Source organism: Sinocyclocheilus grahami, unplaced genomic scaffold (genome assembly GCF_001515645.1).
Source record: "Sinocyclocheilus grahami isolate Dianchi unplaced genomic scaffold, SAMN03320097.WGS_v1.1 scaffold74.1, whole genome shotgun sequence".
NCBI classification, from domain to species: Eukaryota; Metazoa; Chordata; class Actinopteri; order Cypriniformes; family Cyprinidae; genus Sinocyclocheilus; species Sinocyclocheilus grahami.
In genome coordinates, this window is record NW_015505253.1 from 1,081,859 (window position 1) to 1,103,586 (window position 21,728).

General features: G+C 36.2%; 1 protein-coding gene and 1 long non-coding RNA gene across 2 annotated transcripts in view; both read left to right on the plus strand.

The window, feature by feature from the left end:
- The window catches only part of LOC107585779 (roundabout, axon guidance receptor, homolog 2 (Drosophila)), a 360,609-nt gene that overhangs the window by 13,751 nt on the left and 325,130 nt on the right, over positions 1–21,728 (plus strand). The window lies entirely within an intron of this gene.
- LOC107585729 (uncharacterized) lies at positions 8,397–10,696 on the plus strand. Its single transcript, XR_001609285.1, has 3 exons — positions 8,397–8,467; positions 9,581–9,646; positions 9,726–10,696. It is a non-coding gene; the product is annotated as an uncharacterized lncRNA (long non-coding RNA).

Sequence of the window (21,728 nt, forward strand, 5' to 3'; positions counted from 1 at the left end):
ACCAGCAAAAGGACCAGCATAAACCAGCAAAAGGACCAGCATAAACCAGCAAAAGGACCAGCATAAACCAGCAAAAGGACCAGCATAAACCAGCAAAAGGACCAGCATAAACCAGCAAAAGGACCAGCATAAACCAGCAAAAGGACCAGCATAAACCAGCAAAGGACCAGCAAAGGACCAGCATAAACCAGCAAAGGACCAACTTAAACCAGCATCCCAGCGTCAAAACATACCTAACCAGCATATGCAATATATATGCATTATATTAGAAATTCCTTGCATTTTTACTACTGATATCTTAATTTGAACTTGTATGTTATATTAAACATATAGTCCCGATTCTCTCAGAAAGTTGTTTAGAATCATTAGAGACCATTTTCTGAGAAGCAAGTTTTTATGACAGCCACCATTTTCAGTAATATTGTACATAAAAACAGTAAAATATCTGAAATTAACTAATTCAATTGTACTTCATGTAGATGCTTATATCTTGATGATATAACGATTTGAAGTAGAAGCACAATAGTTGTACCATTAGATAGACTTTCCTTGTTCATTCAATGCATGCAACTCCGTGTGTTTTTGGGTCAAACGGCTCAAAATGATGGAGCAGGTCACATATTACATAAAGTTCACAGACTGTCATCATCAAACTGAGCTTGAGCTCAGCGAAATGATGAAAGACATCCTTTTAGTATTATCTCGCTTTGAAGCTGTGAAGAAACAGCCTCCATAAACTCAGTGAAATGTCTGAATATGTAACGCTTCAGAAAAAAACTCTCAAAAACAAAATGAGTGTTGATGTAACAACAGTGTTTTTTTGAAGTGCTTTAGATTTCTGTGCTCACAGCGGTGTCTTGTGGTTAGCCTCACGTGTAAAAGCAGTCCGAGCGGATGAATGGACGCAGGGGAGAGCGCAGGTTCACCGGCAGCCGGCCTTGACACTATTAGCCTGGGTGACACATTAAGGTTCTCTTCAGTGTGTAATTTGTTTTGTCTGTCAAGGTGATGGATGTCTTGTTTGTTGGCACTTCCTTTTGTGCTTTGGACACATACAAATGACCAATGGAGAAAGGAACAACACAAAAAGTGGCCCCGGGATCTGTTTAAATGCACTGCAGAAGGTGAATGAGAGTATATTTGTTTTACGCTACTTGAAATGGTATTTTTTTATTTATATGTTTCTTTACTTCCTGTTTTCTGTCAGTTAAATAGGGTAATTAAAGGGGAAATTGTAATTTTCGAGAGAGTAGAGGGGGAGGGTGGTTTCAGGGCAGACGGAGGTGAGGGGTTTTGGTGGCAGGTGGGACACGGCGTGAAAGGTTTCCATACGATTAGCATGTGAGGCAGAGCTGCGGGCTGACCGTTGTATTTATCACCTGTCACTCATAGCAGGCGCCCACAGCAGCTCACCTTCACAGTACCTTAAATGTCACAGATCATACCCCCCTCGCACGCTCTCTTTCTCCCTTCCTCACCCAGAGCAGTTTAACCCAGAATGAGTTTCTTGTTCGCAGGTGTTGGGGGCTTTTCACCTGTTGTGTGTCACCTGAAGCACTTTTTTAAGAGAGGGAAAAGGAGCCTTGAACTACATTTAATTGTGTTTTTGTGGTTAGTGTTTCTTTGTTTATAATATATATTGTTGCATTATTTTATTAGTATTATCAGCGGGCACTCTTTCTGGTTTATCATGATTCAGCTTGTATCATGATTTTGTTTGCACAGTTTTGCTTTAGCAAATTCTTGGTCATTGCTTTTAGGAGTCATTACGTACATAGATAAATTTGAGAACTGGAGAATGATCATGATCAAATTCAAACACCATTATCTATTTGTCAGTATGGAGATGAAATGCCTGAGTAATGTAAAGTAATGTCTTACTATCTTACAAAAAATCTGTAGTGATTCATATTATTGATATGCTATTACACAGTATATAATGCATTTTTGTCTTTTTAAAATCTATTTAGTAATCGGTTTAGTTTGAAATGTTTCAGTAATTTCAGTACTTCAATTTGTTTTATTTCTGTTTCCATGTTTCTTTTAAGTCAACGTTTATCTAATATTTATAATTATTTTAAACAATTTTTAGTGTTATTTTTTAATCAAAAAGTTGTAGTTTTTTAGTCAATAACAACACTGCTGAACTGTACTGTACTTTTTGGATATAATTATCTGATATTGATAATTAACAATTAAGCCACATTAATTATCATAATACACTAGTCATCGTTTTTAAAGACAGCACAGGTTAGTTCACTCAAAGCAATTTCAGCGTGATATGCTTTCATGTGATGTGCATTTAAATGATTACTGAGGCACACTGCAAATGAGAGTGTGGAATTAAACCTAGCATGTTTTCACAGGTCAGCTTTCCTCTGTGGCATTATAAACTAAAACATTAAATACATTATATAGCCTCAGTCTCAAATTATAGTAAGCTGTTCATAGTAAGCTAATGTTTGTTGAATGAGATGCAGTTGTTTTCTCATTTGAAGCATGCAAAATCTCTCAAAATGTAGATTGGTTATTGGTTATTGGAATGAGACAAGTTTCCTTCACATTTCCTCCATCTGTCATGCACTGGTTTGCACCGGTTTCATTGTCCTCTTTGAAAATGCATTTGTCTTTGTCATGTGCTTTGAGCTATGGAAAACAATTTGACTCCCAGATTATGTATAATGTATCAATGCAAAGGGTCAGCAAGTCATACATCATTTTTTTCCCAATGGCACTATGAGTGGAAATGAGTTAATGTAGTTATTCATTATTTAGAAATGCAGTTAGATGCCATCAGATCCAGATGTTCTTTATTGTCACTTTTGTATTTGTTCTGTGCAAAAATGCACTTTGTACAAATTACAAGCTGCACCCGATGCCTCATTAAATACGCATTCAAACCCGAATTTAAATGAATAATACGTTTAACAAAATAGAGAAGTCTTTGATTTGTTGGTTCTTTGATTTGCAGAATGTGGTGGAAAATTATTTTTGTATGTCTGTTCTAATGTCCAATAACTGGGGAAAAAAGCATAAGCAAAAAAAATCACATGCAATATAAAGTAAATTTTACTGCATGTGTGGCAGCAGTTATGGTAGTTGATTGCTTGAATTATCCTGCTGACAGAGTGCCATGCTTTAGCTGTTAGACTGTTTGCATTGTAAACATGTTGCTCTTTATGGAAGTTTTTTTCCTTTGTTTTCTTTTTTTTTGAGTCATATTTGACTTTTTGATTATGAATATTAAAAATAGAAATGTAAAATTATGTTGAGATGGCAAGAAAATCAGTATATGAACAATTAGGTCATGTCTGAAATGAAATCATTGAAGACTTATTTGTGCAGTATAGTCAATTTAACTGCTACAAAGTATATGAATATACCAAATTGACTCAGCATTTGTAAAAGAGCTGATTAATGCAAACTAGACTCTCTTGCCAGTGACATTCAATTACAATACAATATTGACTAAGCCTTTGACTATTTTATTAATTATATAGTATTTACCTGTGAAATAATTTACCACAGTCATGTGACACAATGTTTATCTGTGTAAGTAAGATCAAAAGTGCTGCAGTATGTTCCCTTTAAGCTTTTCACATACCCCTGTTGCTATTTATATACAGTTTTTTTTTTTTACCTATGACAGCGATGTGAGATTACACGTCAAACTTGTATGAGCCTGGCTTCCATTTCAGCTTTATAACTATGCTACAAAGATAAAATGTGACAGCAGGATCCTTTTGGGTTCTTAATCCATAGAGCTGAGGATGAAATCTTGTTTAAAAATCTGGTACGGTGAAGTCCGTGCTTCGATAAGAACGTACAACTCGGCAAGTTCTTCCTCGAGATGTTACAGCTGTGTACAACTGCAGGCAAAATTAATAAAAACACCTCCTGGCAGGTTGACCCCAGAGGAACGACACATCCCGCATTTCAATTAAAGCATAATCTCAGAATCTGATGGTTGCGGTGATGGTTTGTCTCATAATTTTCTGTCTAGTAAAACATGAAATGCTGGTTTCAACAAGAGAAACTTTGTTTCGAATAATTTTTTTAATGAACAAACTATCCTGATATTGAGATCCTAAGGAAAAAAAATTTTATAGATAAAGAGAAATGTTTTGCACATAATTGCTTGAATATGTCCTGCAAGACAATTCTGTAATATTTAACGTTTTTCTTCTTTTAGTATTCACATTCACACTGCGGTGTCATTGGTAGTCACTGTATCACATTGCTGCTCATTTGCATAAAGTTGAGCTCTGTTGCATCACCATTGGTCTCTGTCACATGTGTCATAAGAGATCTCTCACTGAAAAGAAAAATTGCAGATCACTTTGTCGATGCAAATCACTGTCATTGTGAACACCCCTTTAGTATCACCTGTAAAAACTTTGATTCTGCACGTAAAATAAGGCCTAATTAAATTGTATTCACAGTTAATGATGCAACTAGATGCAAGCTCAGGGTCAGGTGATCCGATTAAAAGTGATCAGTCAAGATAGATGGCCATGCATGTTCTCTAATTAACTGAGTTCCTATCATTTTGGACCCCAATTACGTATTTTGCACTTGTGATTAGATCACCTGAGGCTGATGTTTCTTCTAAACTGCACTTCTGATGTTGTACAGAATAAACAATATTGCAGAAGGCAGACTAAAAAAAAAAATCTGTTTCTTCAATTAGAGCTGAATGAATGGACAGCATTCATCTGGAGTCTATCCACATGCCCATTGATTTTCAATATGCTGAAGCTGTGAGAAATATTGCACAGAAATATTTAGAGCTAATTAATACACAAGACAAGGATGGCTTCATAGAACAAGTTCAAGTTTGTTTCCAAACATATGGAATCCCCCAGAGGTAATGCATTATAATTTTTTCTGTCTGGTTTTCATGAGATCTGGATTTTATTTTCTTGTTAAAAGTTTTGACAAACCAAGTTACAGTATGTAGCCTTTCCCTTGAGAAACAATACAGTGATGCATGGCCTCTAAATAACTTGACAATATTAAATAACTAGCATCCTGTTTGATCAACAGCAAACCTACTGTAAGTATTTGTAACACGTAGTATGCATGAGTTCAGGTCAATTCAGGCCACTTTTTAGTCACAGAATTGCAAAAAAATTTGCCCAAATCTGTCGCGCCAATATCCTTGTGAGCAGTATGCCGACATATAATGCCATTGCGCTTTGGGCGTCCCGATTTCGAGTCCCAGCTCATGGATCTTTCCTAATCCTGTCCCCCCTCTCCCACTTCGCTTCCGGTCTAATACTGTCCTGTTACAAAAAAAGCAAAAAAATAAAAAAGACCTGAATCTGTGAATTCAGCCAAAATATACTGCTTTTAGTTACTCTACAAAGTGAAACATTCTCAAAGAGGAGGATTTTTATAAATATTCATACATACAGGAAAAAATTACAGACAAATGTTAATACAGTTCTAGGTGGATATCCAGATATATAGCTTTTAATGTGCCTCTCTCTCTGCAGGATGGTTTACAGGATAGTTGCAGCCTGGGTTTGTTACTTGAGCCGAGAATGAACATTTTACATTTGGATATTTGTATTCGGACAATCTCATTATCGTAGCGCCAGCCATTTCCATTTGATTGCGGCATAAAACCAGCCCTCAGTACCTGAGCCACTGATTTACAGGTAGCCAAACAATGCAGGAGTCACATGTCTAAGGTTGAAGGGAGATTATTTAATCAAACAGCATGCGGTGTTACGCGCATGATTAAAGTCACGGCATACATGGTGGGAGATGCATACTTAGTTCAGTGCTAACAAGAAAAAGAGTGACATGTTTCATAGAATATTATTGTGTGGTATGATTGACTATGCTAAACTATCTAACAGGAAGTAGGCCAAATGGGAGTTTTATGAGTGTTCCCGAGTTTATATCTTGCACTGATAATCATGTTTAAGATGCATTTGATTCTTGTGATGTCGGCGTGACAGTCAATCTCCACTTTGATAGGGTGAATTATTGTTATTAATAGTATTAGAAGACACATCTGATTGAATCCGTCTTCTAGGCTGATTGAAGATTTGTAGACTGGAAAACATAATCTTTAAGATATTTAGAATCTTCATTAAAGATCTATTGTGCGTTTTAAGTTATTTACTTTCCAAAGAAGCTTCCTTGTGCTTTTATTCTCTCAGTATCTCAGTTTCTAATTTTTCTCCTTTGGGTTCTAATTATTGTTGGATAAAAACCTTTTTCGTATGCCACAGTGGCAACACTACGTCTGTGTTTCTTCTCCCAGGGTAGAGGAATTGCAAGACACATTCATTCCCAATCCAGACGTAGTGTCTGCATCCCATGGTATTCCAGTTCTCCAATTTGGGAGTTCAGAGTGTACGTGTTTTTTTGCCAGGTGTAGTGTTAAAATGCATTAATGCTAAAGCCAAATGCAAAATTCTGTAAAAAGAACCAAAAACACCCACGTGGTGATTGCACAGCTCAAAGGCATCTCTTGTACAACAGCTTTTGAACAGTTCAATTAATTATTATTATTATTTTTTATTTTTTTGTTTGTTAGTAATGCTTGCAAACCTTTAACCTAAGTATTACACTTCAGCACGTAACTTGCTCTCAAATTGTGCAGTTTATTGTGTGTTTTGCGCGGACATCCTTTAAAAGTCAACGTAAAATACAAAGTGTCCCTTTTTACTCTGTTATTAAAAATGTTGGTGGTCTTATGCATTATTCATTAGTGCATGCAATTCCAAGAAGAAGTATATTTGTCAGCTTAATCTTAATCAAAATATAAAATCTTGCTTCGCCTCTAAAAACATTTTTGATCTCTTAGACTGAAAATAAAAGCTATTTAGGCATTGTTTTAGCAAATTTACATTGACTTTTCAAAATCAAATTAATTCTACATGAATAAAATCAAGTCCATTTTGTTTCTTGTTTGTCCTATTTCACATAGAAATATGTCATGTAACAAAAGTAAATGGACTATGAATGCTTTTTTATGCTGATTTTTTTTAAATAAACTGATGTTCCTCTTCTAGCATTACAATTCTGAAAAGCAGTCTTACCTCAAACTTGCTTCATCTTTTGAGCCAATATTGTTTTGTCAAAGGGTTGGCGGTTCTCAAAAAAGCAGAGAAATGGTCTAAAAAGCCAAATAGTCCATGTTAATGCAGGAATCAACCTACACATGGTGTATTCATGGTTATCTTTTTGGATATTAAACTGGGTTAGAAGTAGGTCTATTTTAACCTCAAAAACTTTAGAGTTCACCTTACACTTATTGGCGTTGATGGTTTCACAAAGAACCTTTAACATCCATGGAGACTTTCCATTGCACAAAAGGTTCTTTTTAGTGAAAGAAGGTTCTTAAGATGATTTAAAATGCTCTTGGTTCTTTTCAGAAATATTCTATGGTGAAACTAGTCCTTCTATCACCACAAAATGCACAATTTGCAACCTTTTTTTTTTAAATACACAAACACATGTATTTCACTTTTGCTATTGTGCTGTTATAGATTCAGCAGGCTGCTACTGTACAGTTGCTTGCGAAACGCATTGTGCTACAGTCTTCTTTGATTTTGTTTACTTTTTTTCTGAAATTACCTTCATACACTTTAATGCTCACACATACAGTACAATCCTCCTTCTCAAATACACTTGAGATTATTTGTTTTAGCCCACTAGACAACTCCCTTCTCAGATCATTCCATTGCTCAGATGAAAGGCACTTGTCTCTTCTGATTATCTTCAAGCCTGCAAAAATGGGGTGTGGGGCTGAAAAGAGGAAAGGGATGGAAAGAGAGAGAAAGTGAAAAGAATGAGTAATGCTTCGGAAAGCCTGAAATTAAACTGCTTAATTATGCATCCTTCATACATTAATCTTTCATGATTTGGGAACTAACATTTTCAATTATACAACGCTTCCAAACACTGGAAAAACTGGAATATAAGAGATGGCTGGAAAAAGATATGAAACGCAAAGAGACAGAATTCACATCCTGAGAAAGACGATAAGCTGGAGGAATTTCATATTCTTCTCTATCGTCATTGTTATTGCTCTTATTGTTGTCAAACGACTTCCTTCCTCTGGCTTTCCCGTTCTGTCGCTCGCTCTCCGCATTGTCATTAACAGTGTAATGGCACGTGATGTTTTGGGCTGTTTGCTGGATATAATTACCTGATGAAATGTTAATGTTCAGTGGCGGAAGGCGTAGCAGGGAATAGAGTGAACTAAATGGGCTAAAGAGATCTCTGACCATGATCCGCTGAAGTGCAACAGTGCGAAACAGGTGAATCCGGGTGTGATTGTGTGGGTGTTTGCTGCTCATTGGGTTTGGTTGCCCTGATCTTTACATTAACCACCCTGCTAGGCAAGCAACGTGATCTCCTGTACAGCCTGCTCAGCATATGATGCCATCGAAGTTGACTGATTATGATACTACAAAGGTCACCAAATGGATTGCGTACTTGTAGGGTGTGTATGAAAGATGCACTTATATAAACCTGTCTGTTTTTGATAAGCCGAAAATTTGTTTCATGGGTGACACATTACAGAAAGATGTAATTTGTTAACATTAGTTAACTACACTAGTAAACATAATCAATGAAAATGACTTCTCCAGCATTTGTTAATCTTAATTATAATAAAATGAAGTAAATATTGAAATGAACACATAATAAATATACACAGTACACACATATAGTATGTAAACATAAACTTTTATTTTGAATGCAATTAATGGCGATACATTTTTATGTTTGACAATTTTTATGTTAAATTTTAATTTTTAATGTTTTGCGTCCCTGGAATGATTTTTTTTTAATCGTTCTGTTAAGTTAATGCACTTTGAACAAACTGAAATGAGCAAACAATGAAGACTTGTATTGTTTATTAACCAACATAAACTATGAGAAATAGATTTTTTTTACAGTATTTATTAATATTTCTTCATCCAAGTTAGCTAATGCATTAATAATGTTAATGAATATTAGCTATTTATTAGTAAAATAATTACATGAAACTGGTAACATGTAACAATAAGGTTATTGTTAAGTTGTTACCAGTTTATTGTATTTGTTTTACTGATAAATGGCTGTTTTTATTTTATTTTATTTTAAAATAACAAATAATAAAACAATACAGCTCTGTAGTCAATACATTTGTGCTACATGTGAGTTTAGGCATTCGCAGCATAATGTGCAATATAAAAAATGTATATAAATTTTTATTTTTCTAAAGATTACATTTAACAGTGTTATTTAATTATTAGTTACTAATTGTTTTTTCAGCGAGTATTACATAAGTGAACATTACATTACATTGTACTTTAAATATAAAAATAGAGGAAACAAGCATGTAGAATTAATATTGACTACTAAATATTTTTTGTTTGTTCATGTATATTCTATTATTTATTTATATCTTATAAACAATAACCAAAATGGTTTGACGAACACCAGTTTCTTTCTTTATGGATTTCATTTGGATTGTCAGTCATAAACCACATAGGTTGCATCAGTATTTTTGGTTTAATTTTCTGGAAGTGAAAGACAGTCCATTTTATTTTTGTAAATTTGTACGGTTCAGGAGCATCTTAACGTTATCAGACATTGCCCCGAAACTCCAATTTTGATTTAAAGGGACTTTTAAAAGGTAATTTCATTCACAACAGTATAGAAGTCATCCTCATTATGGACATTTGTGAGCGATTTTCTATTCTTGCACATCTCAGCAGCTCACCGTGTCATCTGCAGATCGAGTCTCATGAAGCATGCAATCAATAAGACACCACAAGCAGCAGGGTAAACAATTCCTGAAGTCTGGCAGCAGTGGATTGACTTCATTAGTGACGGCCTCCTTCCGAGATACGCCCGGTGCCTCTTGGAGATGGGCTCCGTGTTGACCCGGTGTCAAGTCCGTGCTGCAGGAGGGCATTCCGTCCGCTCCGCCAGGGCAGCGTGGGGTTTCACAGCACGCCTGCTTCCGGATCGCTCCAGAACAAAGAACCTGACTGGGGCCAAGACCTGCCGCCACTCCTCTGAGCTCGTGCCACAAGCAAACATACACAATCGCACAACCGCACACTGTTGAACACACCCTCAGACATATACACAGGACGACGGCGGCTCTCTTGGGGCCCTTTTGGCCCAGCATATGACGGTTCCCAACAATAGCCTTCAGCAGATGCCCGCGGTCCAGAGCCAAACAGATGGGAGGACCGGAGTGGATTTGGACAGGCGAAGCGGTCGCCCGCAGCGCCAGCTTAAGACCCGAGGCTGTCACAGGAGTGTATGGAGATAAATGAACATGGTGGGGGGCAAAACAGAGGGCAGTGCCAGGGTCCAGGAACAGCTTGCAGAGGGACAGGCTTGAAAGAGGCAAGGCACATGCATAGGAGACCAAGGGCGAGCTGGATGCCCACCAAGACTAATCCTCCACCTGAGGGCAGGGAGATGGTTGTGCCTGAGGCGAGAGAAAACATGAGTGGACGACATGCTGGAAAATTAGACTTGGAGGCCTTTATTGGGTGCATGGGAAACTATGAACTACTGAAATGAAGCAATACTTACAATGCATGAGCTTGGTAACTAGCCTTGATCTTTATGTTGTCCATCCCACTGTGAGAGTTACGTGACTTGCTTACAACCACCTGCTTGACTGCGCACAGAGGGATTTTACATAGACTGTGATAACGATGTAACAAAGGTCAATAAATTCATTGAATATATGCAGTATGTGTTCTTAAAGATTCCATGAATGGTTCAGAGCATGCAATACAGTGCAACTGGTGGCTATCAGAAGTAAAAAATGTTTATTTTTAAATGTATTTTTAATGGTACTGTATAAACTGTTCAAGATAGACCTACCATGAGCTTTGAGGTTTTTGATTAAAGGGGTCCTATTATGCTTTTTCACTTTTTCAACTTTAGTTAGTCTGTAATGTTGCTGTTTGAGCATAAAAAAGATCTGCAAAGCTACAAAGCTCAAAGTCCAATTCAAAAGGAGAGCTTTTATTTAACAGAAATCCCTTTTCAAAAACTACAATGAACGACTCGTTTGGACTACAATGCATATTTTCCGGGATTTGTGATATCACAAATATCTATGAATGGGAGGAGACCTGGTTGAGCTGCACTAGAGAAGGCAACAAGTGTTATCACTAAGACGGAGACACGCTAGCTTTCCCAAGGCAGACGAACTTCGAGTGGTTACCATCATCAGGGTTTAAATCGCGCTCAAATTGATTTGATTTTGACGCAATATTTACACTGAAGCTCGCAGCAGGCGGCTATGGTAAGGGGCGTGACACTTCCCTACCAGGCGCCAAGTGGTGCCAATCACAACACACACTAGCCCAGTTAACCAATCACAGCACATTTCGTATTTCAGAAGGCGGGCCTTCATTTGATACAGGAACTATTCGAGTCGTTCATGCCAGACTGGGGAGAGAGGTGTTGTAATAATGTAAAATATGTGAAAAAATTATGTTTTTCGAACAACCTAGTATGAGAGTCTGTTCTAGTACACCCCCAAAACAAAATCAAGACTTATTAAAAGAGCATAATAGGACCCCTTTAAGGTGATGCATGCTTTTGTTGAAGCTATCTCATTTTCTGCTCATGTCTTCTGGACTAGGAATGATGTTAGCCACAATCCAACCAATTTCTGATACATATATTAGCTAAAAATCTACTAAATCAATTTGGTCAGTCCCCACACTCAAAATTGTTAAACATTTATATGTGTGTGTATTATTTAGCAGTTAATTTAAAATGGCTCATAAGCGAAAGGCTATGCATTGACATTTTTATATTGCACCTATGTTTTTGATTAAATTATGTAATCCGCAGTGCTTCATGCACAGAAAAAAAATTGTGTAGAATTTTTTTTTTAAATTGCTAGTAAATTTCACAAGTACAATGAAACGGCAAGTAACATTAAATTAATCTTTAAATTCTGAAATAGAAAAAAATTAAAATTGTATTTTCTTGTATAACAAACTCCAGGAATCCTTGTTTAATTTAAAATAAAAAATCTATTTACAGTGTGGGTTTGTAGTTTTAAGTACACACAATATGGTAGTGTTTTCCCCAAGAAACATTCATACGCTTAAAATAAAAGGTTGTAATTGTGCGTTTTTTTTTTTTTTTTTGGTTGGTTCATGGCTTTGGACTCTTGGACTGAATATATTTTGGAAATAATAAATAAATAATGAATGAGAAAAGTACTTCTATATATGGCTTAAAAAGTTTTGCACTTTTGTTTTGTTTCTGTTGCACTCTGTTGTCTTTCCTACAGTATGAATATAAATGAATGACAAAGCAAATATATATTTACAAGTGGAACGAAATATGGCAGAAATGCTTATCTATAAAATGATCAAATTAATATATAATATAATATAATCTGCATCAGTGAGCAGGAAGCAAGCCTGTAGCAAATGATGTAAAATTAATACATTTCATGGTATGCTTTATGTAACAAAAACATTAGTTTGGTGCGCTCGACCTGATGCGCTCGCAGCCATCCGGACAGAGACGAGGAAGCAGGCAGATGCTGAGCAGGGATCATTCGAGAAAATGACAGGAAATTTAATAAAACTTTGTTTGGGGATAGTTCACATCAAAATGAAAATTGTCATTATTTACTCACCCTCAAGTTGTTCCAAACCTGTTTGAATTTCTTTTATCTGTTGAACCCAAAAGAAGATATTTTGAAGAAAGTTAACCAAAATGTTGCCGGTAGCCATTGACTTCCATAGTATGAAAAAAACAAATACTATGGAAGTCAATGGCTACTGGCAACCGTTTCATCTTGGGGTGAACTATTCCTTTATTATTATTATGTAGTTGGTATCTTCTTCTTTTTTTTTCCCATGGAGCTCAAATAGTATTCAAAACGGTTTAATATTCAAGTCATTTGAATTGGATCTTTTCAATTAATCATTTGATGCAGTTCACAAAACCTTCCTGAATGATTCACTGACGAATCAAACTGATCCGGTACTTGAGTTCAAAAGGGAGGGGGAGATTGTCAGTGAATAATAACTTTAATTTCTGTCTGTTTTTCACACAAAGTTATCATCTGACTTCAGAAGACTTTGAACATACAGCAGAAGATGAGTTGTGTAGACTGCTTTTATAATTGCTTTGTGATTTTTACATACTTACTGATGCTTGAACACTTTAGTCTCATTGTAATTGTATAGACAATAAATATTTAAAAATTATCTTTTGTATTCAGCAGACGAGAGAAAGACTTGCATATTTTTGGAATTACATTGTAAATGTGTTTTTCGGTTATGAACTATTCCTTTAATCCAAGCATTTGATTTTAGATATCATTCTAGGCATTTTACTGACAATAATTAAGGTCAGTTGGCAGTCATCTTGCCTCATGAAATAAAACAGTTCTATAATAAATTCATGTCAGTAGAGCTGTTTTCAAAGAGTTCATCGTCTCTGCTTCCTGACATTATAGAAATCTATTCAGACTCTTGTCTGGCTGAAACGGCACTGTAAGCACAAATATGCCATTTAATAGTGAGCTATGATGTTTCAGATGAGATGCGTTAACTTTTTGGCACGATAATGAGGTCACGCTTTTGTTATGATGACATGGGTGACAGTTTTTTATTCATCTGTAATTGCCTCTCAGAAGTGTTGGAAATAGACATAGCAGGGTGGAGTGGTATGTAGAAGTGGTGGGTGGAGGAAATGATCGGTTGATGGGAAGAATGACTGAGAAATCTAGGAAATTTGAGGACTTGTGTGAACCTCAGTGCTCTGTAAAGACTGTTCTGCATATCTGTGAAACAAGCACATATGCAGATTTCTTGAAAATCAAGAATACTACATGCCAAGTTAATTTATTTCCAACATGTAAAAGTAGGTTACAATTATATCTATGCACAATGCAACCATCACTGTTGCTATTAGGGGGTTCAAAATCTTTAACCTGAAGAATTAAACTCAAAGCACCTAAGCAACAGCACAGCAACACCCTGCAACTGCATCGCAATGTAATAAGAACCACTCAGAAAACCTTGCCATCTGCATAGCAACACCTTGGCAACTGTTAAGAACCACTCAGAATACCTTAGCAACAGCATAGCAACGCCCTGGAAAGTTCATAGCAATGTGGTAAGAACCACTCGGAACACCTTAGCAACAGCACAGCAACATGCTATAAATCACTCAGCAACAGCATACTAGCGTCAACCTGGCATGCACATGACAACATGCTAAGGTGTTCTAAGAACCACTTATAACACCTTAGCAACAGCATAGCAACACCCTGGCAGCTGCACTAACCTTTGCTCAAGTACCAATCACATTTTTTGTTAGAAAATCTAGCATAGCAACACCCTGGCAACTGCATAGCAATATGCTATAATCACTTTGAACACTTTAGCAACAGCATAGCAACACCCTGGCAACTGACTAGCAATATGCTATAATCAATTTGAACATTTTAGCAGCATAGCAATACCCTGGCATTGGCACTGACTTTTGTTCAAGTACCAATCACCTTTTTATTAGAAAATGTAAAAATCTAACATAACAACACCCTGGCAACCGACTAGCAACATGCTATAATTACTCCAAACACTTTAGCAACAGCATAGCAACATCCTGGCAACTGCACTGACTTTTGCTCAAGTACCTATTAAATTTGTGTTAGAAAATGTAAAAATCTAGCATAGAAACACCCTGGCAACTGCATAGCAAGCATCTTTAGAAGATTTAGAAATCTAGATGTTCCTTCCTTCCTTCTCTCTCTATCTTTCATCCCCATGTATTCATCCTTCCTCTGGTCATGTATCTGTGGTCTGATCTGGGCTCTGTTGAGGATGGGTCCGTGGAGCGCGGGCTCATGATGATTAAATGCGATCATGGCTAAGTTCCAGCGAGCCCCAGAGACCGAGAGTCTGTTTCCATCAAGCCGCGCTGCTCTGCTATCAGCTGGTGTCATCTGCTGATGACCTTGTCAGAAAGCTTGTTGAAGAGAGCCTGAATAGGTCAATTATTTTCAGCACTCCGAGCAATTTAGTTTACTAAGCCGTACGCTTCCACATCACTACATGCCAAGAAGCAATGTCCCAGTTTTAGGGAAAAATATATATATATATTTATGTGAAATATGCCCTCACCAGTGAAACTAAACATTCCCTGTGGGTGCAGTTCCCTTTTGAGCGGCTCACGCAAAACAACATCAACAAGAAAAGTAGGTGTGTGTGGAAAGAAACGCAGCCAGCGGTGCTTTACTTTGATTTAGAGTTCCAATAATGTTTGTGGAAGCCTATTTTTATTTTTATGTTTTTAAATGAAGGTTGTATATTTATTTATTTACTTATTTATTCACATCTTTTTGTTCTTAATCCAGACTGTTGATTGCTAGCTGGAGACCTTTTTTAATTTATCCCAAAAAAAGACCCTGAATTAATTGAACATTTGTTCATAAATTAACTGCAGAATACTTTATTATAATCATTTCATCTGGAATTTTTCTCCCAATAAACCCACATATCATTAGCCTGTTAATCTGGATGACTAGATGAGTAGATGTTCTCAGTGGGCTAATCCTGCTCTCATATTCTTGATCCTCCTCATTCACAGTGTGTTTGAGTAGCTTGCCTCCCACCCCACCCTCTTCAAGCACATATTACCCCATCTGCGTGTGTGTGTGTGTGTGTGATTGTTTGAGTGTGTCGAATGGTATTAGCTCACTGTGGAGCCGCACATTGGCTGAGAGATTAGAGCCAAACGGAGCTGTGCTGAGAGGAAGGTGATAGCTAGATTAGCCTTTAGGCTGGAGTGGAGGAGGGATGGCCGCCTTTCAGCGGGGCCCCGTCTACACGGGACCAGCATGTGGGACCGGACCTCTTACAGCTGGAGGCAGAAGCATGCTGTGAATTCTCTGATTTTGGTTCCAAAGAAAAGATTGAGGGTAGTGGTTTTGGCTACATTGGCTGAATTTTGTTGGCAAACAAAATTTGGGGAGAAAAAAAAATCCACTTTTTTTTTTTGCAAAACACAATGAGGTCTTGGAATAGTTGAGTTTGGCCTTGTGTGAATGCATGTATGTACTGTATGTATGCATTTACTTATTTATCTACTTATTTACTTTTACTTACTTGCTGCCAAATTTAATGTTAACTGAATTATTTAAATAGCAGCATTACATTTCTCAGGGCCATTTGATCTTATCTAATTCCATTTCCATGTTTAATGCAGTCATGTTATGAATTTTTCAACTCTTACAATATATTCTATATTTTAACAAAGTTACTAGTAATGTGTAGCCATTTTTAGTTTTAGTGTAGGGTCATAAACAAAAAAAAACATTAATTAATGTATTTATTTATACATGCATTTAATAAAATAAAAATGATTTATGACCCCACACTAAAAAAATAACTAACTATACTGAAAATACAATAATATTTATTTACTTACTTTCTGTCTTACTTTTGTCTTTTCTTACTGCCTTTTTTTTTTTTTTTAGTTGTTATATCATTTCCGAATCCCTTTTCACCATCATATCTCCATCATTTCCTGTCGTCTCTACTATCTCCATCAATGAAAGTGGCAACCAGGCTTGAAACACAACTCGCATGCTGTAGGAAGCGATTTGAAGGTTTCATGACTGGAATTCGCAACAGCATGTTTGGTAGATCATATCAGAGATCTTCTTTCTTTTTCTAGAGCCACCTGAATGGTGACTGACAAGATCTTTTTCATAAAGACTCCAAAGAATACCATCGTGGAAAGATTTCACAGTCACAGTGCCGTAAATGCTTTCTGAACTCAAATAGCAATTACACCTCAAAAGTAGTGGTCTTCACTTTTATGGACAATCTAGGAGACAAATATCTATTGATTTTAAAAAGGAGGTTTTAGGGAAAGTCTGCAGTGACAGTCAAAATTAAAATATATTATAAAGCCCCAAGCTGTGTTTTATTGAAATCTGAGCCCTCCCTTGAATGCAATAGCTCAGGCGTCAATGTACCAGTCATTCATTTCCGAAGTTTTTAGTTTAGCATCATGAATTTCAGATCCCTTAATGAGTTTTTAATGAGCTTTGTTAGTAGCTCTAGTAGCCTTCAAGACGTTTTTTTTCCTCCTCCACAAAGGAGTATTTTACTGAGATTTATTTATCAATTAAGAAGTAAAAAGGAGAAAATGCAGATTCTTCCAGGAGGCCCATCAAAGATATTCATGTGTTGTCATTAGTGGCGATGTGAATGTAGGAATATATCTTCCTTATCTTTTCATCTAGTTCCATGGATTTCATCAAAAAGCATTTTAATGGTGAATGTGTAACATGCATTAATTCTGCCAAGCATCCTCCCTGATTCCATCATGTTCTCCTTTAATTCAGGCACTGTCTAATTATTCATTTACTTTTGCCTGAATAGAGTTTAGCACTTTAGCTTAAAGGTTCTTTTCAGAGCTGTAAAGACTCAACTTAAATGTGAATGGAGTCAGCTAATGTCATGAAGGAAATGGATGGTTATGATCTTTCATAACCTTTCGTTTAGTTCGCCTCTCTGGTATCAGCAAGTTAATGAGAACATTTGTCAGACAATAGATGTCTGGGTGTGTTGAGGTTTCAAAAATGAAACCCAGTGGAACTCAAAATCGGTTTTATTATTATTATATTTATTAATCAAGTTATTATTTAAAAGGCATTGGTGGCTAATATTAATGTATCCCAGATTGTGTCAGTAAGTGCTACAAAATCCTTCTTGAATAAAACTATAAAGCAGTTACACTAATTAACCAATAGTTATTTAAAGAGTTAAGCAGACACTCAGATCCAAAATGACCTTCAAACAGTGCTTTAGTTTTTATGTGTGCTTTTTAAAATTGGCAATGACAAACAACAGAATCCCACTAAGTATTGAAGACATCTGCTACACAAGTAATGAAAGCATTACAACACATTATACATTTGTAAAGTTTTATGTAGCGCAAATAACGGTAAATTATGAGCCCTAACTGTTCTAAAAATTACACGAGACAAATCTAGCTGTGATTATTTCACTTAAGCACAACTTTCACACTTTGTATGTAATGCAAATAGGCCACATACACACTACAAAGTTTAAAAACTGCTGTTTGTGTTTGTTTTGTTTTGGTGTTTGTTTTATTTTGGATTGGTTTTTTAATGCAAATAAGCCAAGTTCAAAAACATGGGTGTTTTGTTTTGTTTGTTTGTTTGTTTTTTATGCAAATAGGCCACATGCACACTACAAAGTCTAAAAACATTCATTTTTTGGTTTTTTTTTTAATGCAAATAAGATTTAACAACACCCCCCCCCCCCAAAAAAAAAAACAAAAACGGATATTTCTTTTTTTTTTTTCAAACAAAGGCTGCGTTTCCCAAAATCATTGTAAGCCTAAATTGATCATAGAACCATTGTCATCAATGGAGCTACGAACAACTTAGGCTTATGATGCTTTCGAGAAACGCAGCCCAGAAGAGTAATGTGACTTGTCACTCTTACTTATAACAGAACTGTGTGTGAAGAGAACCATATTTACCTCATAAATTGCAGATCAGGCACCTGTATTCTGCTGTCACATATATGTAGCCTGCCAGCCAAGTGTGTTTTGGAGAAGTCAGATAATCAGATTTAGAGCATGATGAGGACCTGCACTCAGATCAAACTGTCATTGACTTCAGAGGCGAGAGATGCTGTAAAATGTGCTTCTCCTGTGATCCGTCCTCCTGGCAGAACGGCTTTGCTCTTGCTCTGATTGATGGTTGTGAAAGCCATTGATGTGGCAGAGCTCAAGGTCTCTGTTTCCGTTCGCTTTTATAACCATCCATGTTTTGTGTTGGCCTTGTCCGTTTTATGAGGTGCCCTTCGTTTGTAATCTAAGGGACCTGTGCCAATTGCTTTGCTAAATCTGTTCGTGTAATAGAACTTGCAGACAGTCTTTTTTTCTCTTTAATACACCTTCCCATTTTATTGTGTTTTATGCAGATTTGTAATAACCTCGATCACAGCGTATGGATATTTAAATCCATATTAAACTGCTATTAGAGTTTTTATTACTTACTAAATGGTAAGCACATCCATCTTGGATGCAAGTGCAGTGGTTTAAAGATGAATGTGCAAAAAAAAGTATTCCCTGAAATAGGCTCAAGACGACACCGGGTTCATTAGTCGAATAAGTCGCCATTAATAATGGTCAGGTTAATAAATTGCCTGAAGTTACATGCTACCTGTGTTTTTTTGTGTCAGAACCATTTGTGGGAATATCAGTAGAAGGAGAAAGTCAGTGGATTTTGCATAGTATGAACTGGCATGCCATTAAATGTTGTGAATTTGTTAGAATATTTCCCATCATACCTCATTCCTAATCTCCAGGCACTGAAAACAAAAAGGCTTTTAAGAAGTTGAAGCTTTTGACACCGGGTTCTGAGAATCTCTTGCGTTTGCTTTTTCATTAGATATATTTAATCACTAATCATTTTCTTTCTAGTGATGTCTTGTGAAGGAGAAAAAATAAAAAAGGTTTCAAATTGAGAAAGTGATGTTTAATTCTGCTTTGCTGATACAATCCTTTGCAAATAGTATGTCAGAATTAGATTTTTATATTTTCTGGACATAAAGTCATTGGTGATTGTTGTGCTTTAGATATGGCCTGGATTCTTTCCTTCAAAGTAAATCTATGAGAGATTTTTTTTTCCCTCCACTACTTTTTTTTTGTAAAGTCTGATTTATTTTGTATTGTAACATATTTGCAAGCTTCCTATTATCAAATAGCATGATTTGAGGTATCATTAATATAATACAATCACAGTGGCTTTAAAATTATATATTAAATGAAACTTAAAAGATTTAAAAAGTTAAAATAATAAAAAAAATGAATTGAATAAAAAATTAATGAAGATGCAAAATTACAAGATTTTTTTTATTTTGGGAAACATCACAACATTAAAAATGGTAAACATTATGCTTTTATCATAATTGTAACATTTGTTCTTAAAATATTACATGTATTTGTTAGTATGTCAGCTGTATTTTTGTAAATAAGAAATATTTATTAGAAATATAGGCCTTTACTGTATAAATAATTTTTTTAAAGATGTAAATAAACCAGATATTATTGGCGTGTTTTACAAGAAAAAGTTGTAAATAAAATAATTGGAGTATTTTTGTGAAAAACCACAATATTAAAAAAGCAGCACAAAGTTGTAATGCTGTGATTTTATTTTTGTAATTTTTACATTATTCTCAAAATATTACATTCATTTGTTACAACTTTAATTTTGTAAGTAGAAATTATTTAGGAATAAAGACCTGTATTTAAAAGTTGAAAACCAAAGATTACTGGAGTTTGTTTTAAAAGAAAATTTCAGTGTTTCTACTTAATTTTATGTGTAGTTACAAAATTTGCTAGCGATTTCTGAGTGGAGGTGGTTACTACAGTCTTTTTTTTCAGGATTTATTTATTTATTTAATAATTTGTTGGTTTTAAAATGCTATCATTCGTAGTTTGATCAAAAGTAGTGGTGTTCATCTTAACAAGCATTAACCATATTGAGGTTATTTGGTTGTTGCATATGAACTCTGATAAAAACAACCCTTTATTATGCCACTGTAACACATGAGGCTTTTCAGAGTGTGGGTGTGAAGCCTCAAACACGACTGTTCATTTATCTCGGCGTTTGATGTGTGTTGACACGACACTCTTCCCTCTCCAGGGCCGTCCACATTTAGCCCTCAGCCTAATGCCATTGCGTTCACGTACCCCAGAGCGATGCCCCCTAGAGGCGTACCTGCATCCTCTGTGCACCACTTTCTAACAAACCCCGGAAATAGGGCAGCCATCTCAGCACTAACCGCAATGGGACAATTCTCATTATTATGCAAATACATGCATGTTTAAGCAGGGGGGAGAAGAATCGACCGGTGGAGATGAAGCATTGTGGGTAATTAGCGGCGAAGGCATTTAGTTTGAACCTCGACAGTTTCAACTTTGGCGTGCACGAATCGGAAGCCAGTCGATAAACAAGGAACAAACAAACATGGTGGGTGGGGGGTAGAGGAACGCTGCTTTCATCTGGAGAACACACGCAGATAAGGCAACCGACTCATCAGCCGCTAAATGCTGGTGTGTCGTACTGAGACAGCTGCTGAATTAGAGAGCCTCTGAAGTGATTGTCATCAACTCTTTAATTGCAAATAAGGAGTGATATGTGAGGTGGCACAAGTGAGCGATTATCAGGGATGGTGTTTTGCCATTGTGTGTCTGTTTACACAGACCTGCACACGTTTCATGGATTAGTTTGTGTGTTGTTGGGTCCAGGAGCTTCACAGCTTGATATTCTTCTGTTCTTGTGTAGGTCTTTCATTGTTTCTTTTCTTTTTCTCATCAATTGGCCTCAGTCTCATTGAACACCTCTTCTGTTCTCTGGTTTCTCATTGTGTTGAGAGCCAGAGGCCTTTACTTTAGATGCTCACACTGTGGATGTGTATCTGTGTGACTGAATGTTTTCTGAATCTGTTGTTCTATCTGTCTGTCTGTCTGTTTGTTGTGTATTATGTTGTTATTAGTTATATAGTTGTGTATTGTGTGTATATCGTTCTATTATTAGTTTGTTTGATCATTGTATATAACGTTCAGTGTATTTATCATTCTATCATTCTGGTGTTCTATATCTGTATATCTATCTATCTACCTATCTATCTATCTATCTATCTATCTATCTATAT